The sequence below is a fragment of the Corythoichthys intestinalis genome, chromosome 9, assembly GCF_030265065.1.
Source record: "Corythoichthys intestinalis isolate RoL2023-P3 chromosome 9, ASM3026506v1, whole genome shotgun sequence".
Taxonomy (NCBI): Eukaryota; Metazoa; Chordata; class Actinopteri; order Syngnathiformes; family Syngnathidae; genus Corythoichthys; species Corythoichthys intestinalis.
In genome coordinates this window covers 29,460,665-29,486,526 of record NC_080403.1, presented here as the reverse complement: position 1 = coordinate 29,486,526, position 25,862 = coordinate 29,460,665, and the positions used below count along the sequence as shown (strand labels likewise).

The 25,862-nt window shown below is 40.9% G+C and overlaps 1 protein-coding gene across 3 annotated transcripts in view; it reads left to right on the top strand.

Annotated features, from left to right (window-relative positions):
• LOC130921557 (contactin-4-like) overlaps nt 1-25,862 on the top strand; it is a 262,979-nt gene that overhangs the window by 193,969 nt on the left and 43,148 nt on the right. The window lies entirely within an intron of this gene.

Here is a 25,862-nt window from a genome sequence, read left to right as displayed (position 1 = left end):
CCCAAATCTGGACCCGATCTGGAAAATAATGAGTACCAAGAAACAACAAATTATTAGCAAGCAACAACCTCTGTGACTCATTTAAAAATCCCAACCAAATTTGCATGTGCACCCCTGCTTAGAAAGCTTTTTGCAGTCTGTGATTCAGGACTTTTGTTTCACAAAGCAGGAAGCAAGTGCTGAAAATTGATCCAGCTCTCATGCTGATTCTGTCAATATACTTTGTAAACTTCAAATTGGTCTGTTTATTGAGTCACTTCCCTCAAGCTTTTCAATTAATGAATTGGGTCGAACGAAATGATTGACCTTGCCACTGAAAACGTTAATCCGGCCGCCGAATCCTAAAATGTTGAGTTTAATTTTGTTGATTTTAGTTGTGTATTTGGGGTGACACGGTGCTTGACTTGTTAGCACGACGCCTCACAGTTCTGGGATGAAGGTTCAATCCTTGGCTCCTGGGCTGCACAGTTGGTGTAAATAAAGAATTAGCCCTGATACATTTACTATAGTGTCAATGGTGATGTGGTAGTACTTTTGCCTGACTTTCATCCATTTCAACAAAACACAATTGCTACATTTTCATTTGCTTGACATAAATCCACAATAACACTATACATTGAAGAGCTATTTATCAGCACAATGAAAACGTATGGTTTCATTTCATTTTAAACTATCATAAAATGACTGAATTTGATACCTGTGTGTCCAATGCTAGCTGGCTGTAGGCACTAGCCACTTAACTCCCTACTCGCTTGATCGTGCAATCTGAACAGTGAACAAATTGTAATTGCTTTATTTTAAGTTTCCCTGAGTTTTCATTATTTAGGATACCACTGTACACCAATACCAATGAAAAAGATCATGCTTTCTTAGTTCACCGATTTTCAAAAGTTTCGGTATTTTCTGTATAGAAAAGTAATCGAGGAATATTTTCAGTCGACAAATGAACCTCAATAATGGTATTAGTTACATAAATGTGTTTTTACATTCATTATGTTGTTCATGTAAATGGAATATTTTTACATTTTGTCTGTTTTATGGACATTTAGAGAAAGGAAATGTGGTAATAAAGTACATCATAAAGCAAACCACTAGCTTGCATGGTACAAGCTTCCCTAAAGCTCACAATGTGCCTCAAAGCTGTCTCTTACGTTTTTCATTAAACTCAACACAAACCTACTTTAATGGCCAATTTAGCCAGAGAATTTTAACATCAATCAGGCTCTGTTCCTTCGAAGTATACCTTTTATTATCAACCATCTGCTCAACACATTAGATTCATTATTCAAGGGGGCCAACACCCTTGGTTCATTAAAACAAAGTGACAACAAACACATGACAACCCGTTAAAGTCAACACATGCAGTGTCTGTTTTAACCAATTTTGTAAATATAAGATAAAGATTGTGGGTAAGATGACGAGGACACTTGTGTGGGCAATTTTCATACCAACAAATTATAAATTCATTATATCTATAGCATATTTAATGTATTCTTGATAAATACCAGACATTCATGTAAAGGTGGTGTTAAAATGTGAACAATTTCATCAATTTATTTATACGGTAAAATACTTTAAATATCATATGAATACATGGTGGATAACTGGGTGTGTGGTCAGGATCACAATAGAGCGCTCAAGACTTCAATCCTGCGCTCAACCTCTTGGGCAGTCTTTTTTGTCCCACGGACCGGTGTCATGCAGGCTTTTTTTGTCCTGGACCGGCAATGTGTGGCAGAAAATTAAATAAAAAATGACACGACGGGTCTAAAAACGAACATTAAGTGCAGGGAAATTGAAACTCACTATACGCTGAATCAACCTTTTTTAACAGCAGCCTCTCCTACAACCTGACGGCAAATATCCTTGGTCGCAGGCATAATAAGTTCTTCTCCAATCGTGAAAGGTTTCTTGGCTGTAGTAATACGGTTTGCGACGAGGTATGATGCTCTCAGTGCATTCACTTCTGTTGCCTCGTTTGCTAGCTTTTAGCCACATATTATGCAGAATGGACTTGGTTGCAGGCTTTTTTTCTGGCTCAGCGGGTGGCCTTTTCCCATAAAAAAAGCTGCCCAAAGACGCAGCACACACCCAACAGCTGCTAACGTTACTGTTTACAAGGACTGATGCTGGGCTGCTATAGGTGTGCAAACACCCCAGAAATGGTGGCCAACCACTAGAGGGCAATGTACACCAATCTCTCTCTTAGTCAATAGAGGAGACAGGCATATTGACGCGTCAAGAGGCACAGACCAGATTGCGGTCGTTAACAAATTATTCACTATTTCTTTGCCCGGTAGCAAATGTGCCACAGACCAGTACTGGTCCCCGGCCCAGTGGTTGAGGATCACTGCTCTATGGAGTGTGCTTGTTCTTCCTGAGCCTGTGTGGGTTTTCTATGGATACTACGGTTTTTTCTCACATTCACAGTGCTTAGTCGGTTAATTGTGCAATCTAGATTGTCAACAGGTACGGATTTTTGTCTGTATATATGTGCCCTTCAACTGGCTGTATACCCTGCCTCCTGCCTATTTTCAGCTGGGATGGGCTCCAGCACCCCGACAACTCATGATGATAAGCACAGCTAATAAATGCAGTCAGCCTGCGGCGATGGTTTTCCATTTCTCAGATGTGTGAGAACATTTGTGGGAAAAACTAAGTGAAAAAGCAGCATGGGGCTTATTTTGTGGTTAAATTGGCTATTTCTCACCAAAGCAGCCATCTGGTGACTGTAGTGAAGGTGTTAATGACGTACTTTTCACCTCAGTGGGGATGAGAAAGGTCAGTGAGATCAAACTGTTCGAATTTCTAATTCAATTTGATTTGTTTCCACAAAAAAAAGCTGGCCATTATAAGCTTATCTAATATTCAACCTAAAAGGTGACATTTCCTTCTGGTTGATATCTGGCCAGGTGGCCTTGTTTTAAACGGAGGTCGCCCAAGTGGCATCACCACGTTCAATGACTCCACTTGGACTGCAATTCTGTATGAGCACAGTATCTTTGCCAGGCTTTGCATACATACAAAACAGTATTGTTGCATGTCAAGCAAAGCGATAAGAGAATTTGCACAGTGGTTTTGCTTCTGGTACGTGTCAGTCACCTGTGACATCTTGATTACACGTTCCAACCTCACTGACAATTTCAACTCAGAAATTGAGATCGATTCTATATTTCGCTTTAAAGTGACCCAAGGTCATTTATTAATTCTAAAGGGTTTACTTTTGTCTTCCATTTTCTTCAGTTTCCCTTTAACACAATTACTTCTAAATTAACATTTATAGCCTTTAAAGTTGAAATCAAATGTTATGAAATGTGTTATTATTCATAGAATTTATTTGAAATTGCACTACCACTGCAATATTGTATATGTATGCTTAAAAGCTAGACAGAAAATGAATAGATTTATAGTTTATTTTTCACCACCAGGTTGGATGGTAATGGTAACAAAAGTAGAATTGTTGAAGTCAAAAAGGCTCTCAATAAATAGAGAATCGTTTAGATGGTTTTATTGTGTGTGTTCCCTGTTGCTTTTTAAGATGTTGAGAAGTATCCTTGTTTTCCCAAATTATTCAAGTCGGCCTCTTGGGAAACTGTTTCCTAAATAAAAATCATATGTGCCTTTTTGTAGACAATGCCTCACTCCATGTAAACCACAGCTAGCTGATTCTTTGAACACAAGTTCTCTCTTGGAAAGCAATGTCTCCCAATCTTTATTGAGCCAAGACATATAGTATGTTTTTCATGAGAAAAATCTGATCGTACGCTAGTCTCAGCAGCAACCAGAAATGTCCCAAAATGACACATAAGTTAATTATGTACAATACAGATAAACAAAGATACATTTTGTAATAATAATTTTGGAACATATTTTTTTGCTGCACATCAGAAGACACCTCTCACAGCACACTCATGTGCCATAGCTTTTTACTCCAAGCCACCAGTTAAAAATTTTTCACATTTCTTACTGAAATGGCAATCCACAAGAATTGTCATCATCGTAATCATCATCGGTATCACTGACAGTTATAATATAGCACTGTTATAAGATTAACCCGAAGAAAACTGAAGAAAAGACTAGGGCTGACGGGAGAAGCCTGGGCTTATTAAATCCCGTCCCCAATTAAACCAAAGGACGCACATCATTACATGATAGAGTAGGCATTTCACATTGTGGTACAAGTACTGTATATATATATATATTTTTTTTTTACACATGAATTATCTTCCCAAAAGTCATTGATTCGACTTAACACGTGGGTCAAGCTGTCTGGCCTATGTTTGCTCATTGTTTAGGGTAGAGTTTGTCTGATTTGTTGAAGGAGGATAGCTGAGGGAGACAAGGAAGCCCACCACCGCCGCAACCCGCGCAGGTGGTTCAGTCTTCATCAGCCCTGGCTTGGCTCCCACGAACAAGCCTCTCTTGGTCCTAAATCTCCGTTATGATTTTCGTCACCATTTGTGCTGCGGCAACACTTGACACTGCTTGGTCCATCTTTACCTGTGACAGATCATCACAGGCCTTGTTGAGGCTGGCGTGTCCCGCATTGATAGCGTCGCCGATATTACGAGCAAACTCCATTGCCTCTCTGTGGTGACGCAGCACTTTCGCCGAGAAACGGTGCATCCAAAGGGCACCAATAAGCAGCAGGAGGGCGAGAACCAGCAGTGTGATGAAAACTTAAACATCTTCCACATCTTCGATCTCAAGAGCGGTCAAACATATGGGCCTCCATTTCCCCCTGCCATCCTCCATAAATCCAGACGTGAAAGTGTTGGCCGGACATGGGTGTTGGCTCGATGTAGGTCGCATTGTAGAGAAAATCTTCTCCAGAGTACTTAGTGACCAGTTGAGCAGTTCCATTATATAAAAATTGTTGCAGATTTAATCAAAGCTCGACAGCATTCGCATATGTCAGCGGTTGGAATGTTCTGTCTTTGCGACAGGGCTGATTATTAGGGCATGTTGTGACTACCTTATCTTTAGTCTCTGAAATTCCTCCACTTTTTGTTATGGGAACACCATGTGGTGTCTGTGTGTCTGGCAGAACGCCCACTTTGACTCTCGTGCAGTTGTTATTTCACTACTGGAGGTCAGTCACGGTAGCGACTAAGTACATATACTATCCTTAATTTTTTTTTTTTAAACACTGCTAGGGACCCCATGTTGGTCAGTGCAGGGTCAAGAGCATTCCAGAGGTGGGCCCCTATGTTAGTAATCGAAAATGATTTTGAGGTAGTGCTCACATGGCTATAGTTAAACACATTGTTCCCTCTCAAATCATAATTTGATTCCCTCGCTTGGAAGCGAATTTGCAAGCTATGCGGAAGACGATTTGAATGGGCCTTGTACATCATCTGAACAGTTTTGAAGTGTATCAAATCATAAAATTTTAAAAACTTAGACTTGATGTAAAGCGCATTTGTGTGTGCTCTATATGGTGCTTTGCGGATAATCCTAATCGCTTTCTTTTGAAGGATCAGCAGAGGATGAAGGTGGGCTTTGTATGTGTGTCCCCAAATTTCGGCACAATAGTTGAGATACGGCAAAATCAATGCACTGTAGAGTGTTTGGAGAGCCTTCTCATCTAGCACATTTTGGGCTCTAAAGAGAATAGGAATGCTTCTGGCTAGCTTATTTTTCAGATGGCTTACATGTGCCTTCCATGTTAATAAATCATCAATTACTACTCCTAAGACTTGGTGCTCTCTCACTCTCTGTATTGTCGCATGGTTTATTTGTATGTTTAATTGCTCCTTGAGACCTTTTCTGCCAAATAGCATATTTTGTTTTTTCCAGATTTAGAGATAATTTATTAGCGTTGAACCATTGCTGCAGCTTTTCTAGTTTGACATTTATTAGCTTAGTTAGACCTATCAGGTCATTCCGTGAACAAAAGATATTGGTGTCGTCCGCAAAAAGTACAATTTTTAATAGTTCAGACACTTTGTATAAGTCAGTATAAGTCATTTAAAACTCATAGAGATTTGGGTGAGGGTGCATAAACACGAGCACATCACCCCCATCCTTAACACCCTACACTGGCTCCCTGTTCACCTCCGTATTGAATTCAAAATCCTCCTTCACACCCATCACTGTCTACACGGTGTAGCCCCCACCTACCTCACCGAACTCCTCACATCACATACTTCTTCAGCCAGAACCCGGTCAGGCCAACAGCACCGTCTACTCCCTTCCAGGACTTGGCTCAAGACTATGGGCGACAGGGCCTTTGCAGCTGCTGCTCCCCGTCTGTGGAACGCCATCCCAGACCACCTCAGAGCCCCGCAGACGGTGGATGCATTTAAAAAAGGACTAAGAACTCACCTTTTTAAAAAAGCTTATTCTAGCTAATTTCAATTGACTGTCTTATTTTTATCTGACTGGTATCTGATTTTATCTGTGCTTCTGTCTGTTTTGCTTTTACTCTTTATTCTTAGTCTTTCTATTTATTTTTTTTTACTATATATATATATATATTTTTTTTTTTTATTTTTTTTTTTTTATTTTTTTTTTTTGCAATGTGCACTTTGAGATTTGTTTTTCAAATGTAAAGTGTGTTATAAATAAAATGTATTATTATTATTATTAATAATAAAATAATTTCAATTGTTGCAAACTAAATGTTTAAGTACGTCCATTGCTAAGAGGGGTGTTCATTCCCATTGGATTCATACATGGGGACATTAACTTACTTACGTGCTTGCATGTGAGCAGATATTTTGGGTTTGCACCTGCATAGAAAGGTGCTAACCCATATGAGGTGGCAGTGAACCCCTTTTGTTGAAGATTAATTGCTTTAATTGCCTTAGCACTTCACAGTGGCTCTGGCAGAAAGAGAACCAGAGTCACCAGTTGGGTAATCCATCTTCACAGCAGCAGCCTCCCTTTTTTGCTGCAGTGGAGCAAGGGGGATGTCTTATCTACCCCAGACAAACCAACAGGGACACAGTTTGGATGACATCAGCTGGAATAAAGCAGCTGAGAGTGCAAAGCGGGCTATGGTTTGTAATTGGGCCATGTCAGCCACAAAGAGCAAATGACCAAAAAAAAAAAAAGTAACACACGATTTCAGTATGTCACAATAAGGAGTTGGCTACCCACCCCACACCAAAACCACTCAATCAACTGCCTCTCATGCAGTGCTGTTGGTTGTGCTGACGTACTGATGTCACCCACCCCCCTCCCACACACACCCTGCAGTCACATCGTTTTCTAAAGACTTTCCCTGTTTATTGCTATCAGCATTGCCAGTCATGCAAATATTTGCATTAGACCAGTCAATCCTCTGTAGGAAGTTGTTAAATGTTTTGCTGCCTTTCGATGCAGCTTGTTTTTACAGTGGCACACATCAAAACAGATTCATGTTTAATGCTTTAATGTTAAGAATATTGCCTTGCTCATCTTGATTTTGTACTTACAGCATGTAATGCATTAAGAAACCTGAAAGGACCTTTTGCCACTATCAGGATGTTCCCTGAATCGTTTTATACATATAATAATTTATGGTACGTTTCATCATTTCAATTCATATCTGCAAATGCAATTTTCCAGTAGTTCATAAAAGTGAAAAAAGAAAATACAAGTACATACCTATACCTTTGTAGCCAGGATGTCAAGTAGTCTATGAAATCTATTAATCTGAAGAGAGAAACATTTTCAATTGTTGAATGGGCCAGATTTCATCTGTAGTCATGACCCAGAGGTTTGCTATCCCTTTTTCACATTATACATCCCCAAACGCTGGCAGCACAAATAGTCATGATGGTCACGTAAAAGACGAAATGTCTTGTAGAGTGATCAGTAATTTATGAGCCCATCTGTTCTGCTAGACACTCTCCAGAAAGAATCAGTGCCGGGAGAGCAGCAAACTTTGCATTAATTTACTTACACTATATTGTTCCTTGTTAGATATGTCTGATTTTCTGAAAATTTATGGCGTCATTAAACATTTTTTCACAGTTTAAACACTCCCCAGGTGTCTCAATTAAAGGTCTCTGATAGTCTTTGGCTATAATTTACAAAAAAATAACGATGAATGAATAATGAAACACAGCACACTAAGCACACCTAACATCCATGTATACTGTACTATACACCATTACCTGGTTCAAATTATTTTTTTTTCTGGGGGCATTGCTCTGTATTACAAGGTCAATGCCAAAAAATGCTTATCTTATAACACTGGAAGGGGTATTTTTGGCTATACAGTAAGGAAAGACCAGAACGGCATCAAATACCCTGATACCAAACTGACAAATTGGCTTCGTCAAACAATAGACCACTCACACAAGCAATCAAGCAGACAACACCCCTACACACTCCTGTGAAGTCACTGCCTCGGTGTGAAGGGGGGGGGGGTTCACTCTGGAAAGCTGCAATTAGCATCTTGAATATTTGCCAATCCAGGGCTCCCTTGGCTATGTCAAACCCGGAGGAACACTTATACCCCTTTCCCACTGAAACTAGTGGGTCAACGCGCATTTTTCCAAGCCAATGCATCCCACTAGCAATTGGCATTTGGCACCTTTCCCATTGACGAAAAAAGCCGTGTCTTTTTTTTTTTTTTTTTCCGCCCGTCTAACCCCCACCCCTCCTCAGCCGTGCGTAAGGTGCGCGACGTCACCACGCTAAGATGCGCTTCGACAAGTGCGACCAAATTCATTCAGTTCAAGGAAGTTAACAATGCAAAGCCACATGGAAGCCATTTGTGTTCTCTGTTTTCATGCGTTTTACTGCCCGCAAAATGGTCGAAATGCAGCAAAGGATCAACACTGTGCTTGTGCTGAGGCAACGTAGGCGACGTAAATTTTGGTTTGAAATTGAAAGGAGTCGTGTACGTCACAGGAGGAGGAGAAGAGCCTTTGTTTCGTCTGTTATGGCTATTGCTAACGCTGCTACACCGACTGTTCGCCGTATGTGGATCCGGGCTAGAGCACATGGTTTTTGTTTTTTGTTATGACGCATCACGTACTAGCCTACGTCACCACGTAGATTAGAGTGTTGACTGTTGACCCGGGGTTTTGCTTTCACACTGCATGGCGATCAGAGCCGAGGTGATTTTAACGCGGGTCACTAGGCGGGTTGATTGACACGGGTCGAGGCGGGTCGCTGCACCTTTCCCAGTGCCACCAAAAGCCGATTGTTAGCGGGTTGACATGGGTTTTTTGGCCAGTGGGAAAGGGGTATTAGATGGCCAGTCGCCGTGTTCTACCATATGATTGACATGGCAGCACTGAATGCATATGTGTTGTATCAGGTATGCACCGGAAGGCAAGAGAGACGGGTGGACTTCTTGGTGGGTCTTGCAAAGGAATTGGCTCACTCTCATGTGGGCGCAAAGAAGGTGTGCACCAAAAATTGCTTCGCCAAAAACCTAGCCCCGGGAAAAGGGGGAAGTGTCATTTATCACCACATAAAAATTGTTTTGTTTTGTTTTTTATTATACAGTCCCTTGTACTGTATATAGTTTATTTTGTTGTCGTTTTCACAGACGTTTCTATATTGAATAAAAAGCTTTTTTGCGCAAAAAATGACTTCTCTTGTAGAGGCGTGCGAAATTTCCTATTCTTAGATTATTAGTGATTCGGCCGTGGAAGATTCTAGAACGGTTCACAAACATCCAAATTCCGATTATTGAATTATACACACAAGTAAAACACAGTCAGTGTGGTCTTCGGGGCGCAATGAGGAACTGACCGAGAGTAAATATAATGTTCAACTCATGCCGCTAGATAAAATAAAACAATAATACCTGACTGCATCCGACAGTTGCTACAAACAGCGCCCAATTACTAGTTGCTACAAACATACGGCAACATACTGCTATGGTAGATATCACATACAGCCAACTAGATGCGAAATGACAGACAACGTCGGCGTTAAAACATGTACAAAGAACTAGATGCGAAATGACATTTGCCAGCGCCAGTAAGCAGCTGCCATCTTAAAGCAATGGACTTCTCCAGAAGGCTCTGTTGTAGCGAACCTGATTACTTTTTATCTAAAATACACCTAAATCAGCAGAATCTTGACTTGAATCTATCTTGAAATGATGAAACAGTTTTAAAACTTTACATGTCGAAAGTAGACAGAAGGCAAATTATGGAATAACGGGAGCAATTTTAACAACTTTAACGGTTGATTCACAACATTAAATCAATTGAATGTAGTTTAAAGCTGCTGATACAGAATAGGGACTTGAGTATTTTATTTACTGTTTTTAATTGTTAACTTGATACTGAAATAGTAGTTTGATTTACCTGAGAAGATTTTTTAAAATTTTGAACTAATATACAACACATTAAAAGCAGGGGTTGGGGGGGTTGTGCATCAATAATCGATTTATAATCAAATCAGAGACTCTAAATCAGGGGTGGGCAAACTATTCCACAAAGGGCCGCAGTGGGTGCGGGTTTTTGTTGCAACCCATTAAGAGGACACCTTTTCACCAATCTGAAGTGCAATCAGTCGATTGCTGGCAGGTGCTTCTCATTTCTGCTGAAACCTCATTGGATAAACTATTTAAACTCTCTGTGCTGGGTCAGCTGGAACAAAGACCAGGACCCACTGCGGCCCTCGAGGACCGGTTTGCCCACCCCTGCTCTAAATCGTAATCGTAATGGAATCGTTAGGTGCCCAAAGATTCCCACCTCTATTGTGTTGTGAATCATCAGTCGTCCATCATCAGCAATATGACAATCATAGCTCCATACATACAAGACACAGTGCAACTAAATATTCAGAGAGATTGAGACAGCTGTCAGACAGTCCTCCGCAAACAGGCAGCCCTGCACTGCAAACACTCACGGTGGTTTTGCGAGTGTGAATGCGAATGACTAATGAGGTCCTCACAAAAGATATGCTGATTAGAGTCAGATGACCCTTCTCTGGATACAAAAGTGATTTGTATCAAATGATCCACCCTTGGTCGTTCTAGTTAATGACCAAGGGTGGACTTGTTCTGTGTTTTTGGTGACTAGGCGGGTGACTGATTGGTCACAAACTGTGCCGAGTTTGAAAACAAAAAAATGAGTAATGGTGTTACATTGGCCTAGTTTGTATTTTCACTTGTCTGGACTTCATCACCAGACCACCACATGACACTTCTCAGTGACATATCCCAAACATCCCCTGTTTATCCCACTTTGAAAAAAATCCCATTTAATTGAAATTACAGTTTATTGTGGTTATCAAATGCTAATGCTGAGAAGAGTTTTATTTTACGCTAAGCTATACTATCACAGCAGTTGATCTTACCTTTTGAATTTGACATACTGTTCCCATCTATTCCACAGTTTAAATTTAGAGCTCATCTTCTAGTTTTCTTAATCCAGCTATGCATGGAGAAACTTGACGTGGGGGCGATAGTGTGTAAATTAGCCACACTCTTACTTCAAAATCCAGTAAAATTCCAAATAGCTCTTCAACAAATTGCTGGAAATAGATTGCTTAAAAGTGCACAGGCTCTCCAGAGGCGCACATGTTTAATATAAGCAGTGAAAATACCATTTTCAACAATATGTTCCCTTGAATATCACTCAATTATGCGAAGTTCAGATTGACAGACATAAACATGACAAACATTGAAACAAATGTATTCATAGGTGATAAAATGTGGAATTTTAGTAGATAGGTAATTGCTAACTCCTAAATCTAATGCTGTTGAAACCGTTCATTAACTCAGCCTGCATGCTGTAAACTTGCTTCTTTATTATGCTTAAGTCTTGCTAACCACTTTTTCTTCTCATCAAATCTCTAATTGTATCATCTGGAGTCTAATAGAACATCTGGTCATGAAGTGGAGATCTCCCTCTCAGTGGAGGTTTACAGTGAGGGGGTGCAATGTTAGGCCTAAACACTGAAAGCATATGTGTCCAGAAGGACTTATTCATTACTTTGCTTGGAGAAAAGCTTTACAACTGCCAACGACTGTTGTGGACCGCTGACTGTTGCTTTTTATTTTACCTCTGCCAACAATTCTCTACCTCGGCTGTAGCCATATGGTTCAGTAGGTCCCCTGAGTGGAAATGGGAGAAAACTGAGGATTAGAGATGCTGGCAGTTGCAGACACCACCATTCATGGTTGCCCGCAAGCATACACATCCATGTAGCAGATTAAAGGTTTTATTTTGTAAATCATGTATCAGAGTTGCTCAGCATGCCCAAAATATAAAAAGAAAAAAAGGAAACATTAGTCCCATTATGTTTACTGTCGGCCCACTGACTTTATGTAATGATGTAATTTAGCATATTTTCATACTCTAGTCACTATTTTACTAAATAAGGTTTTAGGGGATGAAACAAATTATCATGAGCGCCTGATATTCCTCAGAAGATTTTGGCAAAAACCTGCTGAGTCCAACCTGCCTTCCTTTAAGAAGTCATTTTACAGTTTTTCTCGAATGTCAGAACACAGTTAAGGAAACTGCCCTCTGTTTTCTCTAAACTCTAAACACAAAACACTTTTTTCAAGCTAGCTCCACACAAACTCGTATTCTCTTTGCAAAACGAAACTCTCACTCCAAAACCCTAACTTTCAACCACAAAACCCAAAGTTTCACCACAAAACTGTGGCTCCTATGGCCAAGACCAAACTTTGACAACAAAATGGTCCTCACAGCTTGCAAAAATGTAAACACTACTGGATATCTATCGCACACTTCAATAAAAATTGAAAACACAATTTTCAAGGTGTGATGTTCTAAGTACCCCTTCATCTGTATAGTAATCAATAGCAAGTCACAGATTATTTTTAGGGGAATTGAACCCCATTTATTGATGACAACCTGTACAAATGTACTTTTCCCAAAGCAAATATTTCAAAAGAGAGCAAAAGTATGGATGTACAGAAAAGAGGTACTAGGGGGTCTGCGGGGGGACCTGTGCAGCGGCCTGCCTAACTCCTCTATGGAATTGAGGAAAGGTGTGTAGGGTGGCAGACTTACTGTTCATTAAGGAATTGTTGGTGTATATTGAACCACTCTCTAATCTGGTTGGTGCGGTGAAAACCAATGTTGTCCCAGATGATGACATAAATAGGAGAAGGCTGTGCTGGAACCAGATTCTGCTGCTCACGGTCAATCAGGATGTCCCGTAGCTCTCCCAGGAATGTGAGGAGACACTAGTTGTGGAAGGACCCAAGGAGAGCATCAATTTTGAGTCGTTGTGCATTTTCAAGAGGCCAACGTGGATAGTCTTACGTGTCTTCAATTTTGATTCACCGTGTTTAAGCGATGACGCCTGTGCTTTCATTGTGTTCAACTTTTGATGTCTGAGTCTACCATTTTGCATTGTGTGAGCAAAATGTGTTCAGTGAATGAAAATGTGTTCATATGATTGCGCAAATTATGTTTTAGCAAGTGCGAAAGTGTTTAGCATAAGTGTGAATGTGTTTAGAGAATTGCAATTGTGTTTAGTTTTTGTGAAATTGGAGATTGAGGTGAAATGTGTTTATAGTTAAGCCAACTAGCTGCCTGATTTACAGTTTTTCTCGATTGCTAAATCACAATTTCTTTATCTCTGAGCACAATGACCAGTTGCCTAAACACATTTATTAAATCAGGCCGCTAGTTGGCTTAACTATAAACACATTTCACCTCAATCTACAATTTCACACAACTCTAAACACAATTGCCATTCTCTAAACACATTCACACTTAGGCTAAACACTTTCGCACTTGCTAAAACACACTTTGCGCAATCATATGAACACATTCTCGTTCACTAAACACATTTTGCTCACAAAATGCAAAATGGTAGACTCAGACATCAAAAGTTGAACACAATGAAAGCACGGGCGTCATTGCTTAAACACGGTAACTCAAAATTGAAGACACATGACTCGTGTCACGTTGGCCTCTTGAGAATGCACAACGACTCAAAATTGATGCTCTCCTTGGGTCCTTCAACAACCAGTGTCTCCTCACATTCTGGGAGAGCTACAGGATATCCTGATTGACCGTGAGCAGCAGAATCTGGTTCCAGCACAGTCTCTTCCTATCTATGTCATCATCTGGGATAACATCGGCTTTCACCGCACCAACCAGATTAGAGAGTGGTTCAATATACACCGACAATTCCTCAACATATGTCTGCCACCCTACACACCTTTTCTCAACCTCATAGAGAAGTTCTTCTCATCATGGCGGTGGAAGGTGTATGACCGCAAACCATATAGTAGATAGAACCTTCTCAGGGCCATAGACCTGGCCTGTGATGATGTGGGGGATTACTCAGGCTGGGTCCGGCATGCCAGAACTTTCTTCCCTCGCTGCCTGGCGACACAAAACATAGCCTGCAATGTGGACGAGGTCCTGTGGCCTGACCCCACCCGACGACGTGATGCGCAGGCCCCCGCACAGGCCCCTCGCAGACACCATAGCACGTCTTTACTGTACATACAAGAATTTGTGACATGTATCCCCATGTATGCTTTTGTTCTCTTTTGAAATATTTGTTTTAGGAAAAGTACTTTGTACAGGTTGTCATCAATAAATGGGGTTTAATCCCCCTAAAAATAATTTGTGATTTACTATTGATTACTATACAGACGATGGGGTAGTTAGAACATCACACCCTGAACATTGTGTTTTCAATTTTTATTGAAGTGTGCGATAGATATCTAATAGTGTTTACATTTTTGCAAGCTGTGAGGACCATTTTGTTGTCAAAGTTTGGTGTTGGCCATAGGAGCAACAGTTTTGTGGTGAAAGTTTGGGTTTTGTGGTTGGAAGTTTGGGTTTTGGAGTGAGAATTTCGTTTTGCAAAGAGAATGCGGGTTTTTGTGGAGCTAGCTTAAGAAAAGTGTTTTGTGTTTAGAGTTTAGAGAAAACGAAGGGCATTTTCCTGAAATGTGTTCTGACATTCGAGAAAAACTGTAATAAATGTGTTTAGGCAACTGGTCATCGAGCTCAGAGATCAAGAAATTGTGCTTTAGCAATCGAGAAAAACTGTAAAAGGACTGTTCATAACATGAAAACAGTGTGGTCACGTTTCAGTGAATTTGTCTCATTTAAATTGAGAACTTTCACAATCGGATGAAATCAGATTATTAGCTTAATTTCCAGTCATCATTAAAGTGTGTTTAATTAGCAAAAACAAATTATACATCCATCCGTTTTCTACTACTTATTCAGGGCCAGCGTCACAGGGCAGCATCTTTAGCAGGGAAGCATACTACATCTGACTCCAATTAAATCAAGTAGAGGGGCGGCATGTGTGCTAGGGAAGAACCCATTTGGTTTCAGAACTGGGTGAAGGTGCAGATCAAGGAATTTACTCACAAGTGTCGCAGTGACAGGAAAACCAAAGCAAGAGTTTGTGGCAGTTGGCACCCACTTAGAGTATAATGTCTAATTAACTATGGTGATGGAGTAGAACCATTTTAATTAGTCATTTCCCAAGAAATTTTGGACAATCTGTTGCTTCCATCTCTTTGGGCAGCACTTCTGGACTCTTACAGCAATCGCTTTCAAAGTCTCATGAATCATTTTCCCACATGACAGCACATTGCATACGGGTGGTACAATGAGTCATGCTGCTAGAACATCTGCCTCAAAAGTAGGGGGTGTGACAATATAATTATATGGTGATATATCGCAATACTTTATACCCTAATACTGTAAGATATTGATAAGCTCGCTCCAAGAATTGATATATTGTTTTATAAACATGCTACTGTTTCCTAAAGGTACCAACAGGTTGTCACCTAAATTTTCCATTGCAAAAAGTGTCTATATTGAGAAAGACACTCATTCTCTTTATAACTGCATTGTAGAAATTAAAGCTTAATTTCCTGACACATATATGGAAAATTTTTGCATCACCATATCCTTAGATAACTTTATAGTCTAAACTTATTTGAGAGACTTGCATCGCAAATCGTATTATATCGTGAGATACTACTCAAAAGGCTCTACTTTAGGAGCATTTTAGTGTAGGCTGTGAATGGATGCATGGATGGATGGATGGATGATAGACAGATGGATGGACAAAATTATTTGCTCTGTGTAAATACAGCGGGTTCTTATTAATATAAGCTGTTCTGGGAGAGTCTGTCCATAGGACAACAATCAGTCGTACACTGCACAAATCTGGCCTTTATGGAAGAGTGGCAAGAAGAAAGCCATTTCTCAAAGATATCCATAAAAAGTCTTGTTTAAAGTTTGCCACAAGCCACCTGGGAGACACACCAAACATGTGGAAGAAGGTGCTCTGGTCAGATGAAACCAAAATTGAACTTTTTGGCCACAATGCAAAACGATATGTTTGGCGTAAAAGCAACACAGCTCATCACCCTGAACACACCATCCCCACTGTCAAACATGGTGGTGGCAGCATCATGGTTTGGGCCTGCTTTTCTTCAGCAGGGACAGGGAAGATGGTTAAAATTGACGGGAAGATGGATGCAGCCAAATACAGGAACATTCTGGAAGAAAACCTGTTGGTATCTGCACAAGACCTGAGACTGGGACGGAGATTTATCTTCCAACAGGACAATGATCCAAAACATAAAGCCAAATCTACAAGTGAATGGTTCAAAAATAAACGTATCCAGGTGTTAGAATGGCCAAGTCAAAGTCCAGACCTGAATCCAATCGAGAATCTGTGGAAAGAGCTGAAGACTGCTGTTCACAAACACTCTCCATCCAACCTCACTGAGCTCGAGCTGTTTTGCAAGGAAGAATGGGCAAGAATGTCAGTCTCTCGATGTGCAAAACTGATAGAAACATACCCCAAGCGACTTGCAGCTGTAATTGGAGCAAAAGGTGGCGCTACAAAGTATTAACGCAAGGGGGCGGAATAATATTGCACGCCCCACCTTTCAGTCTTTTTATTTGTTAAAAAAGTTTAAATTATCCAATAAATTTTGTTCCACTTCACGATTGTGTCCCACTTGTTGTTGATTCTTGACAAAAAATTAAAATTTTATATCTTTATGTTTGAAGCCTGAAATTTGGCGAAAGGTTGCAAGGTTCAAGGGGGCCGAATACTTTTGCAAGGCACTGTACTAAGGCTGCAACAACTAATCGATTAAATTGATTAAAATCGATTAGTAAATTAGTTGTCCATTAATTTGATAATCGATTTTTGCCGGCAGCTATGAGCAGTCCTGTTTGGGTCCTTGTGTGTGTGTTATGTGAGGGTGCCTGCACGCCAGTGATTAGAGTAAGAGAGAGAGAGTTCACTGCTCCACTCAAGTTGAATTGCGTAATCAATAATATTATAACGTGTCAAGAGTTAGGGTACTGGAAAGGAGGGTCTGGTCGATAGTTGAACCTCAGATCGAGGAGGAACAATGTGGTTTTCGTCCTGGCCGTGGAACCACGGACCAACTCTTTACCCTCGCGAGGGTGCTGGAGGGGGCATGGGAGTTTGCCTATTCAATCCACATGTGTTTTGTGGATTTGGAGAAGGCTTATGACCGTGTCCCCGGGGCACCCTGTGGGGGGTACTCCGGGAGTATGGGGTAGAAGGCCCTCTGCTAGGGGCCATCCAGTCCCTTTACCAGAGGAGTATGAGTCTGGTCCATGTGGCCGGCAATAAGTCGGGACCTTTTCCCGGTGAGGGCTGGACTCCGCCAGGGCTGCCATTTGTCACCGGTTCTGTTCGTGACTTTCATGGACAGAATTTCTTGGCGCAGTCGGACGGTGGAGGTCGTCGAGTTCGGTGGTGGGAGGATCTCATCTCTGCTTTTTGCGGATGATGTGGTCCTTCTGGCTCCATCACACAGCGACCTCCAGCTCTCGCTGGAACAGTTCACAGCCGAGTGTGAAGCGGCTGGGATGAGAATCAGCACCTCCAAATCTGAGACCATGGTTCTCAGCCGGAAAAGGGTGGATTGCTCGCTCCAGGTCGGGGGTGAGTTCCTGCCCTAGGTGGAGGAGTTTAAGTATCTTGGGATCTTGTTCATGAGTGAGGGTAGGTCGGAACGTGAGATTGACAGGCGAATTGGGGCGGCGTCCGCAGTGTTGCGGGCGCTTAACTAGTCTGTCATGGTGAAGAGGGAGCTGAGCCGGAAGGCAAAGCTCTCAATTGACCGGTCAAGCTACGTTCCTAACCTCACCTATGGCCATGAACTTTGGGTAATGACCGAAAGAATAAGATAGCGGATACAAGCGGCTGGAATGAGTTTCCTTCGCAGAGTTGCCGGGCTCAGCTTTCGAGATAGGGTGAGGAGCTCGGTCATCCAGGAGGGACTTGGAGTAGAGCCGCTGCTCCTCCATGTCGAGAAGAGCCAGTTGAGGTGGTTTGGACATCTGGTCAGGATGCCCCCTGGACGCCTCCCTCGGGAGGTGTTTCAGGCATGTCCAACTGGGAGGAGACCCCGGGGCCGACCCAGGACACGCTGGAGGGATTATATCTCTCGGCTGGCCTGGGAATGCCTTGGGATTGATTCTCCCAGATAAGCTGGTGGAAGTGGCTGGGGAGAGGGCTGTCTGGGCGTCTTTGCCCAGGCTGCTGCCCCCGCGACCCGGATTCGGATAAGCGGGAGACGACGGCGAGTTAGAATGCCTTTTGCATTGTTAGATCCGGTATGCCTCCGTCAGAGGTGAGTAAATGAAGCCAATTATATTGTTTTTATTCTTTGCTGATGAGACATTACTACTTAACACGGAGTGCTACGCTAGTTAGCGATTATGCTAATCAGTGTTTTGAGTATTGAGTTATTGTTAGTTTGTAAAGTTGTCTCATCTCTTTTTATAAAGAAACCACACACATAATACAGACATAAACCCATTCATATAACAGGTTAGAGTTCCTTTTAACACAAACGTCCATTCAAACTGTTGTCATACAAGAGAGTGTGCTTTGAAATTGATTTGGATTGTATTTATGAACAACTGTTTGATAAAGAAAACGGATTCATTAGTCTGCCTCATTTGAATTTTTTTGTTTAGTTTGTTTAAACAAAATAAATGAGTCATAGACATAATTTATATCAGTGCTTTGCCAACAAGAAAAAAACATGTCAATCAGCAGCACTTTTTAAAAAAAATTTGAATGAAGAGGTCTTTTGTCTGATTTGTGTGATGAGAAATTCTTTTAATGTTTTATATCGAGAAAACAGTACAGTTGTAAAATACACTTAAGTTAGGAACCTGGAATAAAATGATATTTCTGCAGGAAAGAGTCATCCATTTTGTCTTCATTGTTACTTACAACCGGCTTAAAACAACTTCAAGTTAAATTGTGAAGGTAATTTAAAAAAAAAAAAAAAAAGACATTTATCTGATTAATCGAATAATCGTTTGATTAGTCATCCGATTAATCGATTATAAAATCATCATTTGTTGCAGCCCTACCATGTATAATTGGCTTTATAAATAATATGTCTATGATCATTTGGACTTGTAAAGGGTATGTACTGTACATTGCCAATGGTTATTTTACCCGACTATGTGCGGCCCCATTTGCAATGTTTTTTTATTTTTTATTTTATTTTTTTGGTAAGTTTTTCCTGACTGACTGAACTGTAATCTCACACATGAGATAAAATGAGTTGTGAGATGTTTGCTAAGATTAGGTCAGTCTGTATCCCTTGTGCCGCTCACCAGGATTGTTTTTATCTGCGCGACTTTGGCCGATATCATTTTTCAAATTGAGAATCCACCAGCGCAGCAAGAGTAATCCATCTTGGTACCACTGACAATTTCCTGTGGAACACGTGCATGCTCTTTATTCCTTCAGGAATACCTCGGCACTAAGAGATGAATATCTGTGAAGCAGGAGAGCAATTTGTGATTAAAAGAATCCTCTGGAAGAACATCCACAAACCCTTTGTGGCCCAGGCCGATAAACTCTCCGTCCTTGCAAGGCAATTACCAGTACAATCTCATAATGTTCCACTGAAGGGAATCAGGCTATTCTCAATGAGCCTGTGTCATTAAGATACCTTACTATAAAATGCACAGTTTCACAAAACATTTTGTCCTTGATGGCTTGTTTGCGCTTAGGTTCTAAAATATAGATTAACATAATGAATAGTGAGGCTTAAAATCTTTTGAGGCAGAGTAACCACTTCCCAGAATTAAGCGATTAGTTAAGGTCTAATAAATTGTCTTTAGGTTGTTAGGGACCTCTGTTATAGAATACAAAATTGTCAGCATTTCATAAAGTGGGGGATTAATGCTTTGAGTACAAAATGTCTCTCCCCTGCGACTGTTTTAATACACATAAACCATTAGTATTGCCTCAAATACTGCAATGGTGTCACATTTGTGATATGCAGCGATTCAAAACTCACCTCAAGGCAGAATCTTTCATATTTATTTATTAACAGGGTAATTAGACAAGCAAACAAAAAAAACAGCAGCAGAAGAACCAGACAAGGCCAAAAAGGATGTTTCTCCAATGACAAAGAATGAATTAGAAAATTGTTCAGGGCTGTCAAAATTATCGCATTAACGGGCGTTTTTTTTTTTTTTTTTTTTTTCTTTAATTAATCACGTTAAAATATTTAACGCATTTAACACATGCGCGGAACGACCCACTCACGCATTGCCGCGAACAGACTATAATGTCGCCGTTTTATCTATATTGAGAGATAAGAGGCAGAGACAAGCGAGTGGAGTAGACACAGGCATTCATTGGAGCCACGCTATTTATTGGTACAAGCTTTGGCATCTCTTCCACAACAGTTATAACTATCGTGGCGAGCGATGTGGGGAAGAATGACAGGACATGATCTTTTCTTAACACCCTGTATTGAACACAATGCAGAGAAGATATACCATTTGCAGCCACCACTGACAGTCATGGTTGTCCAACTTCCCATCATGCATTTGGGCAGTTAAGAACAGTTAAGTCGCTACAGTATCATTTAGTGAAAGCACAACAAAAATGATATTCCTAACTCTCAATAAAAAATAATGTTCACAAAAAGAAAAGCACTCAATGCAAAGAGAACTGGCATTCCCAATCAAAATAGCTATGCAAAATAATACTCAGACTTTGGTCAAACTCTATTCAAACATTTTTGTTTAGCTCAACAAATACACTAGATGGCAACATTTAGTCACAATATACAAACTATCAAAATTACTATACCTTGCACTCACATTTATCTTTTAAGAATTAAAAGTCTTTCTATCTGTGGATCCCTTTCACAGAAAGAATGTTTATAATGTTAATGTCATCTTGTGGATTTATTGTTATAATAAACAAATACAGTATTTGTGTACAGTATGTTGAATGTATCCATCCGTCTTGTCTTATCTTTCCATTCCAACAATAATTTACAGAAAAATATGGCATATTTTAGAGACGGTTTGAATTGCGATTAATTACGATTAATTAATTTTTAAGCTGTGATTAACTCGATTAAAAATTTTAATCGTTTGACAGCCCTTAAATTATTATATTAATTTTGCGTTTGACTACAAGTTTAGGATGTTCTCCGCCTCTTGCTCCAAGTCTGCTGAAAAAGGCTCTAGTGCAGGGGTCCCCAACATTTTTTGCACCACAGACCGGTGTTATTTGGGTCTTTTTTTCACGGACCGGTGTTTTGACAAATTTTGCAACCCATCAAAAATTGCAACGGTGCGGTTCTGCGCATGTGCGCAACATTAAACATAGCTGCAACATGTGCAAATGCAGCGATTCCAAAGTAAACACTACAAACTTTCTTGAAAGAAAGAAATATTAACTTACGTTTGATCATAGAAGGATTTGTAGAAAATGTCTCCTCAGATACATCCTGCCATGTAAGCTGCACACAACAACTGCACACCGCTCTCACCATTAACGACTTCGCCTTGTCGTTAAACATTAATTAAGAAGCCCGCTTCACAAAGATACGATGTTGGAAATTGTAGCAAGGATTTCAATGCTCTTGTAGCAATGTCAGGATATTCCAGAATGACTTTAATCCAGAACTTCGGTAGAGTTGTTGTCTCAAATGTACGTTTAATAAGGTCGCCGTCATTTGCGATCTCTGCAAGTTGATCTTCCTTTTGCACAGACACTCTCGAATCACTCGGTTTATTCACGAACAGGTCACGAATCCACTCCTTCGCAGTTCGTGGGTCTTCGAGGTTGTAGCTCGTCAGGTGCCCTTTTCGCCGTAAAAATATCTCTAAAGACGACTGTTTTCCAGTCATCTTCGCTCGTGTGGGGGCTAATTATTTCCGGGAACAAATGTGCTGCGCCCGCGGCCTAAGAATACGTTATTATCAAGAACAAGCGCACATAGATATATTATATACACAAACAAGATGTACTGCTAGCAGTCCAATCAATGGATTTCTACGACACAATTCTAATCTATCCCGTAGTATTATATCTAGAGTAGACAGGGATATTTGTGTGTTAAGCAGGGGCACAGGGTTAATTCAGCCAGAATGCGGTCGTTATTAAATTATTATTTTTATGCAGCCCGGTAGCAAATGCGTCACGGACCGGTACCGGTCCGCGGCCCAGCAGATGGGGACCCCTGCTCTAGTGCACCCACAACGCAGGTTCAGCTAAGGCTAAGTAGTACAGAAAATGGAAGAATGGATAGCTTAATACATTCAAAGCCAAGACAGCCAGATAACATGAGGAAGTAATTGGATGAAACCTAAGAACCAGGCAAGGACACCAATGACATACCTAAATTGGGTAATTACTGACAGTTCTACAGATGACATCTACATCAAGGATGTAATGATGTCTGTTATTTTTGATAAATAAATAAATAAAATCTGTCCAGTATTTATTAAAAATAACAGACATCATTACAGATGACATCTACATCAATGATATAATGATGTCTGTAAAAATAACAGACATCATTACATCCTTGATGTAGTGTAGTTGGTGTAGTATCTGTTATTTTTGATAAATAAATAAATAAAATCTGTCCGGTATTTATCAAAAATAACAGACATCATTACATCATTGATGTAGATGTCATCCGTAGAAAATCTGTCCGGTATTTATCAAAGATAACAGACATCATAACATCATTGATGTAGATGTCATCCTTGCAGTTGCTGACCCCAGGTAGAGGAATAGCCTACCCACTGAAATCCACACCATAATGAATCTAGACCTTTTTCAATCTCAGTTAAAGACACACTATGTTAGACTCGCTTTTTCCCCAGACTACAGTAGCCTGGTTTTATTTCTTAAGGGTTTTAATGTTTTTGAATTTTATCTGTTGTATTGTTTTATTTGCTGTTTTGACTTTTATCACGATGCGTTGTTTTTTGTTTTTTGTTTCCTTTTTCTAAATGTCATAGAATAGTACTTTCCTGCCTTATATATATCATGAGCCATGCTTGTCGTTGTTGTAAAGCACTTTGAGGACCTATTGGGTTTTTGTAAAGGGCTATAGAAAGAAATTTGATTGATTGATTGATCATCTGTAGAAAATCTGTCCGGTATTTCTCAAAAATAACAGACATCATAACATCATTGATGTAGATGTCATCTGTAGAACTATGATTTTGGTTTGTAAAAGTGTTGGAGGATAGAGAAAAAAGGCCATTATTAATTGCACTTTAGCCATTGCTAATGTTGTTTATTGGCAATGGGTGTTGGGTAACTCCGTCTCTTGCTTCATTCCGTGAGAGGCACTCTTTAGTGGTCAGAACATGGCACATTGTTTAGCATTGATTGGTCCTAGTTTTTGTTCCTACCAATCGAGCGCAGTTTAACCAATGAAGTTTCTGCTAAAACAAGCAGCGCCTGACTGCAGTCAACTGATTACACTTATAAGACACGAGATTGGTGAAAAGGGGTTGTTTTGTTGAAATGAAATCCAGCACCCACTGCGGCCTTATGCAGAATAGTTAGGACACTCCTGGTCTAATTGTCCATCCATCCATCCATCCATTATCTTCCGCTTAGTCCGAGGTCGGGTCGCGGGGGCAGCAGCTTTAGCAGGGAAGCCCAGACTTCCCTCTCCCCAGCCACTTCAGCCAGCTCCTCCGGCAGGATTCCAAGGCGTTCCCAGGCCAGCTGAGTGACATAGTGTCTCCAGTGTGTCCTGGGTCGACCCCGGGGCCTCCCGCCGGTGGGACATGCCCGGAACACCTCCGTCCTGGAGGCATACGAACCAGATGCCCGAGCCACCTCAACTGGCTCCTCTCAACGCGGAGGAGTAGCGGCTCGACACCAAGCCCCTCCCGGATGACATAGCTTCTCACCCTATCTCTAAGGGAGAGCCCGGACACCCTGCGGAGGAAACTCATTTCGGCCGCTTGTAGCCGGGATCTTGTTCTTTTGGTCACGACCCACAGCTCGTGACCATAGGTGAGGGTAGGAACGTAGATCGACTGGTAAATTGAGAGCTTCGCCTTTTGGCTCAGCTCCTTCTTCACCACAACGGACCGGTGCAGAGTCCGCTTCACTGCAGACGCTGCACCGATCCGCCTGTCAATTCTATAGCTGCATATTGACAATTTTGTTGTTAAACTCTGCACATGCAGATTTGCCCAAATACTGCATTTGGAGGTGCTGATTTGTTTTACCTTAACCACATTACACTCTACTGTGAACTGCTCAAGTGAGAGTTAGAGATTAGAGATCTTGTTGGGAGGGAAGTGTGGTGTCAAAGCCAAAGGATTGTGTCGAGGCAAACCCAAAGATGTCTAGTTGGAAGTTAGCCTAGGCTCTTTTCCGGCCACATCCCTAGAGGTAATATGCCAATGGGAAGTGGGACCTATGTAATCTCTTTGGTCTGTGCCCAATAAGTGTTTATTGTCATATGGGTTTTTGAGCTGTACTTTGTTTGATCCTTCACCTAGGACCTGTTTGCCCTGGTTTACCCTTCAAAAGGCATAAAGTCCATTATAACTTAAATCCTAGGATCAATGGTACACGTAAACTCCTCTGGCGCACTAAAGTGAAAGCCCAAGGAAGGGTACATTTATTCGTGTAGGTTCTAAATTAGTTGTCTGCATGTTTTGAGTTCTAAATGATCTTATTTAACATCTGATACCATCTCTTGTCGATCCAGTTTTGATGAATGAAATTGAGTTCCACCTACCGTAGTGTGACTTATGCAGATTGCATGCACGAGCCTGTCAATTACTACAATGAATGTTTTAATGAATTGGCAGCATAAGCACAGTTGGTGGTCGGTAGGCATCTGTCTTGAATCTGATTTTGATTTTGCTCATACGCTGAACATGTGTTTCCACACATTTATCAGAGAATGAAGCCCATTTACTCTGCAAAGAGTGACCTTGATGCCCCCTTCCCCCCTTTTTTTATACTTATTATAAATTTAAATTTGTCTGGTCTAGCTCTACTTGTTAATAATGCCTTAATGCCTGTCAGAGTACCTTGTACTAATACTGTAATCATTCATTGCTGCTAATGGTGCCTGTGACAGTTTAAGAGTCATTGGTACAGTTCTGTAGATAGTAAATGTCTATATCAATTACATTTGTATTGAAGAGTTGACTCAGTACAGGCCAAGCGTTTTTGTTGTTGTTTTTACCAGCCTCAGCCAATCACTGTCCACCCAAAGTGCAATAACAGCAAAATCAAGTGCATGCTTGCTAGTTGATATATAATTGACCTTTAACCTTGATGTTGACAATTTCGCAGTGCAGCAAAAAGACAGCATAATTTGTTGAATATAATCCTGCTTGAACCAGACAGGCAAGAGGCTTTGCAATGGCAGCACTGAGCTTAGCAGGCATCAGCAATTCAGGAGCGTGTTGCACAGCTGGACTTGATTTACGACTCTAGGACGACTGTTTCTCAACAGCAATGCATACAATGGAACCCATAGGAGGGGACAACCTTTCAATTCATCTAAAAGGGACTTACATTTCAGGGTTTTTGAAACATCTGAGAGCGTCGTACCTGTTCGGAGAATAAAATGACCTTGTCTCTACTGGGGTCTTTCACCTGCACCATTGTTG